General features: G+C 36.0%; 1 protein-coding gene and 1 non-coding gene across 6 annotated transcripts in view; one reads left to right on the forward strand and one right to left on the reverse strand.

Annotated features, from left to right (window-relative positions):
- ADGRL3 (adhesion G protein-coupled receptor L3) overlaps positions 1–16,438 on the forward strand; it is an 838,394-nt gene that overhangs the window by 576,298 nt on the left and 245,658 nt on the right. The gene's annotated exons all lie outside the window — the stretch shown is intronic.
- TRNAI-GAU (transfer RNA isoleucine (anticodon GAU)) lies at positions 10,094–10,169 on the reverse strand. Its single transcript has one exon. It is a non-coding gene; the product is annotated as a tRNA-Ile (tRNA).

Consider the following 16,438-nt stretch of genomic DNA (forward strand, 5'->3'; position numbering starts at 1 on the left):
CAAGGTGCTCATTATGTGGCTGGCACTTTGCTTCATATATATGATTTTTATAAAAAACAAAACCCTCACCAATGACAATCCATGGGATTGTGTTTGTTTATTTTTTACATATGAAGAAACTGACATTGAGAGGTTAATATGACCAAGCCACAAAATCCATCAGTGATGTAACTGCATTTATTACACACAGATCTTGCGTCTCTGAAACCTGTGTTCTTAACCATAGCACTACAGTGCCTCATCACTGAAGCTCATGTGTTCTTGAATATGTAACTTTGATTTAATTAGTGAAACTTGTCTCAACTCATCCTTATAAGGTCTAGTAGAGACTAACCTTAATGATCTAGTAACAGTAAGCAGAGTAGTGAAACAGTAACAGGAAATTATACACACACATATGTATGTATGTATGTATGTATGTATGTATGTATGTATGTATGTATAAGATTTTTTTAATACAGTTGAGGCAGGGCCTGAGCTATCAGCGTGAGATTCAGCAGGAATGACTGCTATTTGGGAATATTAAGAGATATTTTGAACACTGAGAAAACCTGGCGAAATCTGTTAGCTAATAATTTTCATAGGTCTGTTCGAGGATTCAACTTTCGTGCACCATCCTTTGGCTGTTCCTTGATAAGAAGCAGAGTAACATATAGTTATCCTTGAAGTTTCCAACCCAAACTGGGATAGGTAGATGCAGTTGTGGTCATAACTCATTATCTGGCCATCTGTATACTGAAAATAATTGGCTCAGAGCTGGGTTGATGGTGGCAGAGGTTCAAGATAGAAATAGGAACCCTGTACATTGTTTCATTTAACCTACCAACATCAATAAATTATCCTGAAATTATCCCAAAATATAACTGCAGATACTTGTTCAGACATCTTTGGTGACTTTTCTTATAATGTAATTTCTCATAAAGGGTTGTCAGCAACAGTTAGATTTGGACTAAACTCCTCTAAAGCACTCTCAATATCAGAGCCAATTGCAGGTCATCAAGCATAACTCTAAGGAAGATTTCATCAAAATAATCCCTCCTTGTGTATACTATTTTCAAGATAATATTTTGACAATACTCTGGAGCAGCAATTTATTTTTTTCCTTTATGGCAAATAAGTCAGATTGCTTTTTTCTAGTGACCAGTTTAATTTCTTCAACCAGTTCTAATACTGATCTCCTCCTTTATACTTGGTTTATATTGATGAGTGTGCTCATTGCAGTTAATACTGAAATTTGATTATGTTGAAAAATCGCTAAGAAGGTCCACTAGCCTCAAACCTTCCATGAAGTTAGCACAGTGTCACCTCACATGTTCGGTGGCAGATGATTGAGCCCATTAGTGTTTGACATTGCTCCTCTGGTTTTGCTTCTATTGGTAAATGCTTGTGCTCTTCTGCATAAGAATCTACTTGAGAATATGCTTATTTGTGAAATGAAGTCAGTGATTAATACTTAGTAAAGCCACTACTAAATTGTAGGGTATAGATTATGATTTCTGATAGGTGTCTATGGTTTTTTAATGTGATATAACATTTCTGGGAATATCAAGCATTTAGAATCTCAAGGCTATTTGAATATACACCATCAGCACTTGATGTGAAATTTTAATAGCAGTTATTTATGAATATCCTAATATGAAGCAGATTTTTAATTAAGAGTAGATTTAAATTATATTTAGCATCTAGCCTTCTTTTCTTTACTAGAATCTCACAATTTCATGAAAGTAAAAGTTGAGTAGTAGAATAAAATGAAAAAAACAGCATTTCTTTATTGAAACCATAGCTTCTTATTACAAGTAATACTTTGGACTACTTCATTTCAAATCCTGTGGCAGTGAAATACAAAAAGAAAAAAATATATTATGATGCCTCGTGGTAAGGCATCAATTGTCCCTTATATATGGAAGGAGGATACCTAAGAAGTCTAGTTTTTTCATTTAATATAAGCAACAAATCCTCATAGTAGGATGTGTTAAAGTTCCTGAGTCATATCTACTATCTCTAAAAAGCATTGTCAAGATATAACAGTACTTCAGGCCTGACCTGTGGTGGTACAGAGGATAAAGCCTCAACCTGGAACACTGAGGTCACTGGTTCAAAACCCTGGGCTTGCCTGGTCAAGGCACATATGGGAGTTGATGCTTCCTGCTCCTCCCCCCTTCTCTCTCTCTTACTCTCTTCTCTGAAAGAATAATAATAATAATAATAATAATAATAATAAAAGATATAACAGTACTTTAAATATCTTAGATTTTGGCATTAATAATTTCCAGAAATGACTATGCTCTTTAATGATTTAATGACTTCATGACCTTGAATATATGTAAAATAATATACATGAGGGTTTCTCCTTTGCTAACATATGAAGTAATTTAGCAGCTTTTTCCTCATTTTTATTTGTAACATGCTGTCCAAATTTTATAAAGTATCTCCGCTTGATTGCTACTTTATAAGCATTTGAGTAATTGATAATGAGTAATTTAAAATGAATCATACATTAGCTCTCCAAATATTCCCATTCAGAAAAGTAATATATTAAAATGCATTAGTTTTGAGTTGTATGTGGCTGAATTAATTAAATTGAAACCATGTTCGTAAGTTTTTGAATAGTCAAGGGAAAAGAAAAAGCTGAAGTGATTAGCTTTCTTTTAACTTTTTTTTTTTTTTTTTTTTTGTATTTTTCTGAAGCTGGAAATGGGGAGGCAGTCAGACAGACTCCCGCATGTGCCCCACCGAGATCCACCAGGCACGCCCACCAGGGGGCAATGCTCTGCCCATCCGGGGCATCGCTCTGTCGCAACCAGAGCCACTCTAGCGCCTTGGGCAGAGGCCAAGGAGCCATCCCCAGCGCCTGGGCCATCTCTGCTCCAATGGAGCCTTGGCTGCGGGAGGGGAAGAGAGAGACAGAGAGGAAGGAGAGGGGGAGGGGTGGAGAAGCAGATGGGCGCCTCTCCTGTGTGCCCTGGTCGGGAATTGAACCGGGATTTCCGCACGCCAGGCCGACGCTCTACCACTGAGCCAACCAGCCAGGGCCTGATTAGCTTTCTTTTATAATGTGTACTTATTAAAGGGAGAAAATATTTCTACAACCCACACAACATGCACATGTCTGCACATACAGTGTTAGTCAAGTTGCTTTTGTTTTAAAGAAAAGCCTAACTCAAATCAGCTAAAGCAAAAAGAAGCAATTGAGTGTCTCAGTTAACGGGACATCCAATGAGTGAGACTTGCTTCAGACCTAAAAAAGAAGGTACATATTCAGATTCTGTTAACAGGGCTCTTATCTTATTTAGTCCCTAAATTCTGTTTCCTCTAATTGACCCCCTTTTCAGATACACTTCTTCCACATGGCAAAAGATGACCACTGGCATCTTCAAGGCTATATTTATCATGGAGCTCAAGTTCTTATAAAAGAAATGCCCCTTCTCTTATTAGCACTAGCAAGTTCCAGGGAAGAATCTGACTGTGTCTTCTGATATATTTAATAGAACCACTGAGTGGGCAAAGCTGGGTGATAAACTCACATCTCATATTTTAGAAGACACTGGAGTGGGTCAGCCCTACCCAATGTATTTAAACTGAGCAAGATGAAAATTAAATGGTCTAAGTATCTAGATGCAAAAGAATGCTGAAAAAGGAAATAGACATTATTCTACGCAACAAAAGATAGTCTTAATTTACATTATTAGAGGTGTACAAATAAGTTTGTGATCTGTATTTTCTGGTTTTGCTCACTCTTATTGTTAAAAATGGCCATTGCTCAGGTGATAATATTAATTATCTTCCTGCTTGGGAAGGTGCTTGGTTATGCTAATGTGTGCTGGGGGAGGGCTTTCCTGCAGGAGAGTTTTAAAAGAAGGAGCTAGGAGGCTATTTTTGGGGAGGAGACCAAGTTGTTCCAGGAGAGAGGCCAAGTGTTCAGAGAAGAGGAGGCAGCCAAAACGGAGGCATGCACAGGGGACTGAGTGAGGCTGGTGAGGCCTTTGATTCTAGGAAAAAAACGTGAAGAATGGGTTTTGATGCCCATGTGTTTGTTTTTACTAATTGGCTGGTACAAGTCTAGGAGAAAGGAAAATGGCCCACCAGGTCTTGGCTCTGTTACTGCCCTCTGTGGAATTAAACCTGCACCTGCCCGGGCCAGGCGGCTGTGATGGTGGCCGCAGCTACTGGCCATACAAAAGGTATTTTGCTTTTTCATAAACATGGAATCGTGTTAATTGCCTTTTTTCTATTTCCCCAAATAGAAATCTTAAAATAAAATCCTTTATGAAGAAAAATGAACACTTTACTCTCACTTGAGACAGCTGAAATATCTCTTATCAGATGCTGTTTTCTTGAAGTCTGGAGAGAAAAAGTAAGACTGTAATATGCGAAATTTTTACCAAAATTGAGATATAATTGGATCCAAGAGATCCATTTAATCATACAGTAAGTTGCAATAAAGAAACAGGATGCCTTTTTTAGAAATATGAAAATAATATTTCTGTCCCTTAAAGAGAAAAACATAAAGCTATCAAATAACATGACAATACTATGAGAAATATGTTTCTATTATAATCTAATATCCAGTATCTTAAAATCAGTCAAACTCTATACTGTTTCTTTATAAATATTTTTACTTTTATGACAGTTTTCACTTTTTATAGATAACTATAATATAAATGCCTAGTACCTCCAAATTATACTAATAGTGCTTCCTATTCTTTGAGTGTAGTGCTGAATTCTTGTTCAAATTTCTTTGATTAGGACTGCAAACATAAAAGTTGAATAAATCTGTCAAAAATGAACAATTTGCAAAAAAAGATCAGATTTTTCATCTGACATGCTTTTAGCACATAGAAGGAAGTTGTCAGAATTTCACAAACGGCAATTTCATTCTATAAGATAATATATTTTAGAGTTTATTGAAAAGAATTAGGTGGTAAAATTCCTGGCCATCATCCTGGGATAATATGCATAGCCTTTTATTTCTCTGTGTGCCAATCTGGTTTTATTATGCTTTGGTCATTCTGATTCGACATTTGTAAGCCTATGTATGCAATACCTTTCCATGGGGTTTTCTTGTTATGGTCGTTAGGCCATAGATTGATCTCTGTGAATGAAATGAGCATGCTGGCAGGTCCTGCTGGGCTGTCTTCTTGAGAGATCCTCTCAGAGATCACATAGATTGATGAAAAGGAAGGAGAAATTCTGACCTAATTGTGGGGAAAATGTCTTCCTGCTTTTCTTTAAAAGAACAGCTAACATCACAAACAAACCATATACAGTATCTACTTTTATAAAAACTTCCTCTGATCCTTTATTATCATGTCTAACTATATCATTATACAGATAAAAAACTTCTTTGCACACTGGACCTATAAGGACTATATTGGAATTTTCCGATTGTTCTCTGAAGTCAGTTGAGATACATTTATTTGACTATGATTCTGCTCTAAGATTTACTGTCTCGTGAGTTGAGAGGGGAAATACCTGATGAACTCTATTTGAGAATAACCCACAATGAGTAGCTTTAACTTTGAGATCCATATTGTCACACTGCTTTATTGAGGACATTTTTCGGTCAAATCCATACTGCTACTTTTCACATCCTAGACCCTTCTTTGGGAGTGGGGGCTTAGGGAAAAGTGTAAGCATTTTCTTGCTGTCTACCTATGAACTTTGTTTCAGGTGTCTTTAACATGCTTTCCCATTTCTAGACTGAGTTAGTGTTACAGGATGTTTTCTGATCTGTCAGCAGGGAGAAGAAGAAAATTTAACATGTTTTTCTTAGCATGCCAGGATAGTCTTTGAAGCAGAACTTTAAAAACATAAGCACAGCAGGCCAGCTTCCTGGCTCTGTATGTACTCCAGGGAACAAACCTCTTTGTTGTGAGTACTCCGGTCTATACTTTTCCTCTTGCTGCTTGCTCCTGTGCTCTTCCAGGCAAATTTTCACCTGCTAGTTCTTTGAAGTAATTCTGATATCACTTTTCAGGCACCATAACCCTTTCTCCTAAACACATAATTTTAATCTTTCTTTCATGGCATCCACTATTTTCAGTTCTGTTAAATACAGATAAATAATAGAAATATTATGGCAGTTTACCCAAGATTTTTAGTTCATCACAACAATGTTAACTGTCACCTATTTAATAATTATATTATTGTGAAAAAATAAAATTTATAAAAGCATATTAGACTACTTTTTAAAAAAAGATCTATTTTACAGCCTAATCCGGCAGTTGCTCAGTGGATAGAGCATCGGACTGGGACGCAGAGGACCCAGGTTCGAAACCTCGAGGTCACCAGCTTGAGCGGGGGACTTATCTGGTTTGTACACAGCTCACCAGCTTGAACCTAAGGTCACTGGCTTGAGCAAGAGATCAATTGATCTGCTGTAGCCCACCCAACCCTGGTCAAGGCACATATGAGAAAGCAATCAATGAACAACTAAGGTGCTGCAGCAAAGAATTGATGCTTCTCATCTCTCTCCCTTCTTGTCTGTCTCTACCTGTCCCTCTCTCTGTTTCTCTGTCTCTGTCAGAAAAATAAAAAAAATAAAAGATCTGTTTTACATACATAAATTAGGTTAAAATATTTGGGGGAAATTGGCATATGTTTTATTTGATAGAGATATAAAAAAAGCCTGTGAATGTTGTCTACTAGAAATGAACAGGCTGAGAGAGTTAGCATAGCTGTCAAATGAATGTGTTTCCATTTTTAACAGAAATTTTCCCAAAGTTTTATTATTTGCCTTGTTTATAATTTGAAATATAGCGATTTTAACATCCATGTTAATTTTTTTTATATCATTAATATGAATTTTCACCAGAAATCAATGGAGTTGTTGCAATGCCTAAGATATCTTAATGAGTCCTAGCATGACAAAGAAGACAAAGACAATGGTTGTTATGTTTCCAATCCACACATACTTGCTATTCACATTTTTTTCCATGTGGTACACAATTGCTAAGGAACATAAATTTTAAATATTATACAAGTTTTCATGAGGGAAAAATGAGTATAAAGTCTATTTCACCCTTTGGTTTTCTTAGAATTTGATATATAGGCTGCATATTGAAAAAGGTTAAAAAATATGAACTTACCTATTTTAATAGGTAAAGTGAATTACAGATTAAATATGGATTCAAGAAATCCATATACCCTGCCTTTATATAATTTTTGTCATAAGTAAAATGTCATGGACAATAACTCATCTTTTTCTGTCTCTTCAAAAGTACTTTATAATCTGTGAATCATATTTCCAAATATCACAAGTGAATTAACAGAGTGAACATAATAGAGACTTCAGTCTTACGGAGTCACAGCTTCCGCCTTGTGTTTGTTCCTCTGCCAGCCTTTCCTGAGTCACTCAGGGAAATTTTACTTCTCAGTTATCAAGGTTATTTTTGTCTTTCTTATAAGCAAAAATATTAAGTATTCAACACCTATTGTGGGTCACATATTTATTGCACTTTCTTTTATTATTATTATTAAAATTTTTAAATGTATTGTGTTAACATGGATTCAGGTGTCCAACTCAATATAACACCTTTAACCCCCAATGATGCACCCCCCATTACATTCCCTTTAACTCCCTCCCCCCCTTTCCTCTGTCCTGTTATCTGTATCTATGTGTTATGTATATATAATTTCGCTAATCCCTTCACCTTTTCTGATCTCATCCCCTCATCTGCCTCCCCTCTGACAGCTACCCCTCTGCTCCCTGTGACCCCACCTCTGCCTCTATTATGTTTCTCAGATCACTTTGTTCATTAGATTCCATATATAAGTAAGATCATATGATATTTGTATTTCTCTGCCTGGCTTATTTCATTTAGCATAATAATTTCCAGGTCCTTTCACGCCATCGCAAAAGGTAAAATTTCCTTCTTTTACATGGTCATGTAGTATTCCATTGTGTATATGTACCACAGTCGTTTTTATTTATTTTTTTATTATTTATTTTTTTAATTCAGTGAGAGGAAGGTAGGCAGAGACAGGTTCCTGCCTGTGCCCAGACCGGGATTCATCCAGTAAGCCCACTAGATAGAATGTTCTGCCCATCTGGGACATTGCTCCATTGCTCAGCAACTGAGCTCTTCCTAGCACCTGAGGCAGAGGTCAAGGAGCCATCCTCAGTGCCTAGGGCCAACACGCTCCAAGCGAGTCATGGCTGCAGAAGGAGAAGAGAGAGAGAGAGAGAGAGAGAGAGAGCGAGAGAGAGAGCAGTGAGAGGGGGTTGGAGAAGCAGATGAGTGTTTCTCCTGTGTTCTCTGATTGGAAATCAAACCCAGGACATCCAACACTGGGCCAGTGCTCTACCACTGAGCCAACTGTCCATGGCCACCACAGCTTTTTTATCCACTCGTCCACTGATGGACACTTGGGCTGTTTCTAGATTTTGTCTCTTTTAAACAATGCTGCAATAAACATGGGGGTGCATATCTTCTTTTGAATTAGTGTTTTGGGATTCTTCAGATATATTTCTAAAAGTGGAATAGCTGGGTCAATAGGCAGTTCTATTTTTAATTTTTTGAGGAGAACCCATGCTATTTTCACAGTGGCTACACAAGTCTGCATTCTTATGAACTCTCTTTACCTTAGCAAATGTATCTTCCAGTTGAAGTACATAATTTTATATCGCTGATTATAAGTTCCAAAAGTTGATAGTTTATTATATTATTCCTGGTACCATTTGCCTGGTAGGCACTCATTAATTATTATTTTGATGATTAAAAAAGTAATAGAAGGAGTTAATGAAAGCTCATTCACAGTTCCTTTCTTTCTGACATATATTGGTCTGTCTCTGCAAGCCCCAGGATCAATAACTAGTATAAAACTAACATTAATTAATTTATTTTAAAAATTTACAATTTTAGAATGACTCATTCTTGAATAAAGATATATCATTAGAAAGATCATATGAAATTCATTATCAAAATCTTTTACAGAATAACTGTTACCTTGTTTAATCACCATGAAATATCTGAATAATTATAATAATTATAGCTGATATATAACAAAGTTTGAATCAATAACAAAGCTTATCTTTATTTCAATATTTCACTGCACAATCAATTCTGACTGTAAGAAATTATGGCAAAGACTGATTCCAAGTCAATCCAAAATTATTGTCTTAACTTTGTCTTTCTAAAAATTATGTAATAATAAACTTTAAAAAAGTTATTTTTATAACTTATGGTTTTTGTTTACTGATTGATAAGATGTCAGAAATACCATGAAATAACCCAAATAGAAATATTTACTAAAGGAGTAGGAAGAGTAAAGAAATTCATGTTTAATAAAACTTAATTTTGTACTAGATACTAATAATCATCATTTCACTATTAACTTTATTCTCATAGTAACTCTGTGGCCTATATAATTTCAATAAAATGAATTGACTCTAAGCTTGACTTTTATACAGCATACCTCGATCTATTTTGTTATCCACCCAAGTGTCTATAATTTCTACATTTTCTGTCATAAAAAAATGTTAAAAGGAAAAGATGAATAGGTGGAGCACAGAGAATTTTAGGGCAGTGGAAACACTCTGTATTATACCATAACAATAGATGCATGTCATTATACATTTGTCCAAACCGACAGAATAACATATCCAGAATGAAACTCAATACTAGAGTGATTATGATGTTCATCGTATGAGGTTCATCAAGTGTAGCATGTGTACCATTGTGATGGGGATGCTGATAATACCTATTCCTGTTACAGGTGTAGGGGGATATATGTGAAATTTCTGTACCTTCCCTGTTAGTTTTGCTGTGAAGTTTTAAACTGCTCTAAAAAAAATGAATTTTTTTTTTTTGTATTTTTCTGAAGTTGGAAATAGGGAGGCAGTCAGACAGACTCCCGCATGCGCCCGACCGGGATCCACCCGGCATGCCCACCAGGGGGCGATGCTCTGCCCATCTGGGGCGTTGCTCTGTTGCAACCAGAGCCATTCTAGCGCCTGAGGCAGAGGCCACGGAGCTATCCTCAGCGCCCAGGCCAACTTTGCCCCAATGGAGCCTTGGCTGCAGGAGGGGAAGAGAAAGACAGAGAGAAAGGAGGGGGGGGGGTGGAGAAGACGATGGGCGCTTCTCCTGTGTGTCCTGGCTGGGAATCGAACCCAGGACTCCTGCACATCAGACCGACGCTCTACCACTGAGCCAACTGGCCAGGGCCGAAAAATGAAATCTTAATAATAATGTTTTTAAAAGATAAAGAAACAGAATAGTATAGAGGAGAGAACACATTACTAGGATTTATGTAAGTATCAATATTATCTTATGTCTGCCCTTCCCTGAACTAGAAAGTGACTGTAAGTGTGTACCACATCTTCTCTGGGCCTATTTACTCCTTCTAAATTAAGTTGAGCTAGCTTATTTCTAAATGAACTACTGCATCTCTGATATTTTGTCAAATTAGTCATCTCTCTCTCTCTCTCTCTCTCTCTCTCTCTATATATATATATATATATATATATAGTTGTGTTTTATTCCTATCAGTTAGTTGCAATCTTTAAATTATTACATTTCCCTGTGAAATATTCTAATTTTAATTTTAAAATATTGTGTTATCTATGCTATTGGTAACCTTTAGGACATGCTACAATCTTAATATTGCAATACAGGGAACTAAATATATTAAAACAGTATGGTTAAGCAGTTGAAGGTCTAAATTATCTTTAAGAGCAGGCTTTACAAAATATAGAATATTCATGTGTTTTAATATGGCAACAATTTAAATAAATAAGTATATATTTGAGAGAGAGAGAAAGAGGGAGAGAGAGACAGTTGTGAGAGCATAGAATAACTCCAGAAAGACATATGCAGGATACTAGAAGAGAAATTGCCTGTGGAAGGTCATCAGGTTAGTTAGTGTTATCATTTTGTCCAGGTGGAATATATACCATGTATATGTATTATGTCTTCAAATAATTGTTACAGTTAATAAGAACAGGATTTTTTTAGAATTAAAATAAATACCAGTTATTAAGATGTGTATTAGTTTTCTATCTCTGCTGGATCAAATTACTACAAATTTAAAGCTTAATACAAATTTATTCTCTTACATTTCTTTAGAACAGAACTTCAACATGGGTCTCATCAAACTAAAATCAGTTCTTCAAGACTGGGAAGGACCTTGGTCTTTTTTAGCTCCTAGAATAAACCCCAGTACAGTTCCTTGGTTCTTCCCCGTTCTCCAAAGCCAGCGATGGCTTATCTAGTCTTTCTTACATTGTATCACGATGAAGGACTTTTCTGCTTTCCTTTTTGACTTCTAAGAACTCCTGTGATTAGATAACATCATCCCCCCATCTCAACCTTAATCACATCTGCAAAGTCCCTTATTATATGTGAAATAACATATTCATGGATTCTGAGGATTAAAAGATAGAATTCTTTGGGGAACAATTAATCTATGACAACTACCATAAATTGTAGGCAAAATATTTGAAGTATCTTTTATTCCTATACCAGACTTGCTCTGGCAGAGAAAGAAGGCTTAGGAATAGACTCTTATATGTCCTATGTGTTAATTGACCAACTGGAATCATTGATCCTCTATGTTCATGCCAATATCATAGTTCTGTTGATTAGGTTGTCATTTTTACCCATATTTGATATTTCTAATCCAGCTTTACACAGCTCCCTACCGTGAAGCTCACACCCTCAATAGAATAGGCCTTGCCTAACCAGGCAGTGGTGCAGTGGATAGAGCATAGGCCTAGAGCACAGCAGAAGACCCATATTCAAAACCCAAGGTCACTGGCTTGAGCGCAGGCTCACCAGCTTGAGCACGGGGTCACTTTCTTGAGCGTGGGATCATAGACATACCCCATGGTCGCTGGCTTGAGCCCAAAGGCCACTGTCTTGAAGCCCAAGGTTGCTGGCTTGAGCAAGGGGTCACTCACTCTACTGGAGTTCCCCCTCCCACCGCCATGATAGCACATACGAAAAAACAATCAGTGAACAACTAAGTTGCTGCAACAAAGAATTTTTTAAATGGAAAATAATGTTACCTTCCCATCTCTATTTCTTCCTGTCTGTTTCTGTCTGTCCCTCTCACTAAAATAAATAAATAAATAAATAAATAAATAAATAAATAGAATAGGCCTTAATATTAACTGATTCAATAGTAAAATATTTTCTTACTCCACTCTATGCCAGTGGGGTACAGTACAGTAGTGATAAAGAATAGGAATAGTAAAAAAAAGTGAAGGGATTAAGCAAAAAAAATCATAGACACAATACGAGGAGAGGTAGAGGAGGATAAAGGGGATAGATGGTGATGGAGGAAGAGTGGACTTGGGCTGGTGAATGTGCAGTATAATATACAGATGATGTATACTATTATAGGATCACACACCTGACTCTTATTTAATTTTGTTAACCAGTTTCACCCCATAAACTCAGTAAAATCTTTTTCAAAAAGAATAGGAAAGATGTGAATGCTTGTGTGGGGTTCCACTTCAAAGGTCTTTATTCCAGCTTTTAGAAATCAAAATAATTCAAGATCTGTATTACTGAACCCTATGCCAGTAGGAAGCTCATATACTTAACCTCTTGTAGAATGTAACATTTTATACATTGTCCGAGAAAAGTAATTTTAGAATCCTGATTTTTCTTTGATTTAGTCTTTTAGTAATTTTAGGTAGACTGGAAACAGAATTAAAAATGGCCAAATTTTCAGAAATTATAATGTCTTTGCCTTGTCTCCCCACCCCTGTGGATATATTTGTAGAATGTGGGGGCAGCGAGCTATATAGTAAGAACCTGATTTCTGGACTTTAAACCTGATTTCCACACACCCTATTGTATAATCTTGAAAATAGCTTTAGTTATTTAATTTTTTAAATGGAAAATAATATTACCTCACATGGTATTTCCTAGGATTAGGCTCCTAGAAAATAACCATTTTTATTGCTGTGATCTTCAGTTTTCTGATGTGTTCATTTCTGTTTATTTTAGAAGGATTATAACAAAAGTAGAAATTTAGGGAAGAATAATGTTCTGATTTGTGTGTGTGTGTGTGTGTGTGTGTGTGTGTGTGTGTGTATGACCTCTAATTTATTGGTGCAGTGCTTGCTACAATAGCAAGTTTTAAGAATCTTCATGAAATAATTAAGAAGTGATGCTTCCAAAATTCAGTGTTTGTCATTTAACTACTAAGACTATTTTTTATGCTTGTGAAAGAAAGAAAAAGCATTTGTATGGTTTTATAAAATTTATTTCTCTCTATATTTGTCAGCACCTGAATTTCACCATAAATATAAAGAATTCCTTCATACAACAAAATTTCAACACTAGGACCAATGTGATATTTTGCAGGCTGAACAAATTAATTTCTGTTGATTACTTCCTGACGATTGCTTTATTAAATTTTACATTAAATTCATTTTTAATAATGTGTCTTCATTCTTTTTAAGTATTACAATGGTACATTGATTGTATTTTAAATAATGCTTTTATTTTATAGATACATACTCAAATAATTTATAATTGAAATTACACGGTGTCTGAGTTTTGCTTCAACATCTTCTGGGGTGGGGAAAGAGGCTGGGGCGAAAGGAAATTAAACAATATAGGCCCTGAATTGACAATTGATGAAACTGATGATAGGCGTGTGTAGGGGTGGAAAATTTTTCCTTCTCCTCTTCTAGGTTCTTTGGCTGATCTAATAATTAAATTGATATAGATTAACAGAAGAAAAGCAAATTTGATATCTAATATACAGGAACCCTATTAAATTATGGAACTCAAAGAAGTGAACATAGCAGGAGCTTTTATACCCTTCAGACTAAGAAACCATAAATTTGTGAAGAACTGGCAAGACAAGGGAGTTGGACTTGGGAAAGCAAATGAGGGAAAAAGGAACAAGGTTTGTTTGCATGGATTTCTTGGCCCTGAATTTCCTATCTTTGTTGACAGGATGGCCCCCTACCTTCCTGGTACCTTTCACATGGGGAATTATCTCCCACTTTCATAGGGATAATGGGAGTTCCGAGGGTCCTTCTTGCACTTGTTCTTTCTCAAAGTAATCAATAGGCCAAAGTAGCATATTTTAAAGTGTTTTCCCCTTCACATGTATTTTTATTTTTTCCTTTTTGTACATTTTTCAAACTTTTAATTTTGGGCCCTGGCCGGTTGGCTCAGTGGTAAAGTGTCAGTCCAGTGTGTAGATGTCCCAGGTTTGATTCCTGATCAGGACACACAAGCAACCATCTGTTTTTTTACCCCTTCCTCTTCTCTCTCTCTTTTCTTCTCCTGCAGCCATGGCTTCATTGATTTGAGCATGTTGGCCCTGGGTGCTGAGGATGGCTTCATGGAGCTCTCTACCTCAGGTGCTAAAAATAGCTTATTTGTGAGCATAACTTCAGATGAGTAAAGCATCAGCCCTAGATAGAGGATGCCAGGTGGATCTCAGTTGGGATACATGAGGGAGTCTGTCCATCTCCCCTCCTCTTACTTGGAAGAAGAAGAAATTAAAATTTCTTTAAATTTTTTTTTTAATTCTCATTTTGCCCAAATTCAGCTAGTGTTTTCCTGTCCTCTTCCTCTTAGTCATCTGATCTGTAGTCCTTCACTTATAATGTTCCTTTCGCTGTCCACGCCAGCCATAATTTTTTATTACACTATCACTTGCCATTCCCTCAACCATAGCTTCCTCAAGTGTTGACTCATACCTCTTATCTCAGTTAGATACTATTGTGCTTGTCTCTGTCATCTCTGTCAAGGTTCATATCATAATCACTAATCACTTAACCCTGCATCTACACTGAAATCTCTCAGTGGAGGGATTATATTATCTTGTTCATATGGTTTTGTTAATTGTGACCAAAGAGCGGGAGTGGCTACCAAAGAGATATTTACTGATTGAAATAAACATACCCCACAAGAAAGTTACTTTAGTTTCATTTTACTCTGTCTTCTTTCTGTGTCACAAGTACTATGCACTGGCGAAAAGCCCATCAGTGACCTTTGCTCCTCCATCCATGACTTCATATCTTCAATAAGTCAAGCATGTAGTTGTTTCTCTGCTACCTCATATTTTACTAACTTCACTGAAAATAAATACGAGTAGTAAGATGAAGGGGGGAAAGGAAACCAGAGAGAAAACATGAGTATCAAATTGACCAGTTTAGCCTGACCTGTGGTGGCGCAGTGGATAAAGAGTCGACCTGGAAATGCTGAGGTCGCCGGTTTGAAACCCTGGGCTTGCCTGGTCAAGGCACATATGGGAGTTGATGCTTCCAGCTCCTCCCCTTCTCTCTCTCTGTCTCTCTCTCTCTCTCTGTCTCTCTCTCTCCCTCTCTAAAATGAATAAATAAAAAAATAAATAAAATAAAAACACTATTAAAAAAATTGACCAGTTTATAAATCTTTTCTTTAATGATTTCCTTTAATTGCTGTTTACATCTTTACCTGAAAGCTACATTTATTAATGCTAGATGATTTTAGATAGACTGGGATTTAAAGACAAAAAAAGACAACATGTTATCATGCTAGATATGCCCAACTTTCCATCAGCACAAACAACTCATTGACCTCTGGTATTTTTTATCAGCTAAGATTATTTTCACAAAGAAAAATAAACTTTTTTTTTTTTTGAGGAGGCTTAGGTACTTTCAGAGTATTAGAAGAACTTTCAAAAATTCCATATGCCATTCATAAATGTAGTTTAGTATAGATCCCCACATTCCAAATGTAATTGTTATTGTAGTAGGGCCGAGAGGTGTAGAGGTATAACTTGCGATCATACTAAAGATAGTAAAAAGAAAATGATAATATTATTTAAAACCTCAGGAGCAAAAATCTGAGATCTATTTTATTTTTGTAAAGGGAGGAAAAATGTCATAACTTTAGAGAGTATAATCAAGATCAGAAGGTGAAATTCAAAAGCAAACGAACAAAACAAAGGCATAAAATCTGCCAGGGGGATTTAAATTGTTATACTTGTTTACAAGCTACAACTATATAGAAAATGAGGAGAATTTGAAGTGTAACTGAAGAAACTAATATGTATTTTGTGGTAGTAATTTTTTTTTTTTACTTGATGAAAAAAAGTTGTGTTCATTCTCCCAATTACATTCTCCTTTTTTATGCCTTATTTATTGGTCATGGTGAAAACCTATGTATATGTATAAAATTTGAAATAAGTTTGTAAGAAAAAAGCATCTTATACCAGTAAAATTTCTTTTTCTACTCTTAGTTATTAAATTTAGCTTGCATCTTTATCTTTACTTTTACCTTTTTAGTATCTTATAAAAGTCAGACATTATTTCTTGTCTTCTCTTGAACTCTTCAGTGCAGCTTATAGAAAATAAGTGAGGCCTTTTGTGATCACCCTAATTAAAATTGCAACCTGTCCCTGCCTCTCCTTTTCCAGATCCCCTTTAGCCTGTTCTAATTTGTTTCCATTGCCCTTGACACCTGTACATACAATACTA

The sequence above is a fragment of the Saccopteryx leptura genome, chromosome 5, assembly GCF_036850995.1.
Source record: "Saccopteryx leptura isolate mSacLep1 chromosome 5, mSacLep1_pri_phased_curated, whole genome shotgun sequence".
In the NCBI taxonomy this organism is placed as follows: Eukaryota; Metazoa; Chordata; class Mammalia; order Chiroptera; family Emballonuridae; genus Saccopteryx; species Saccopteryx leptura.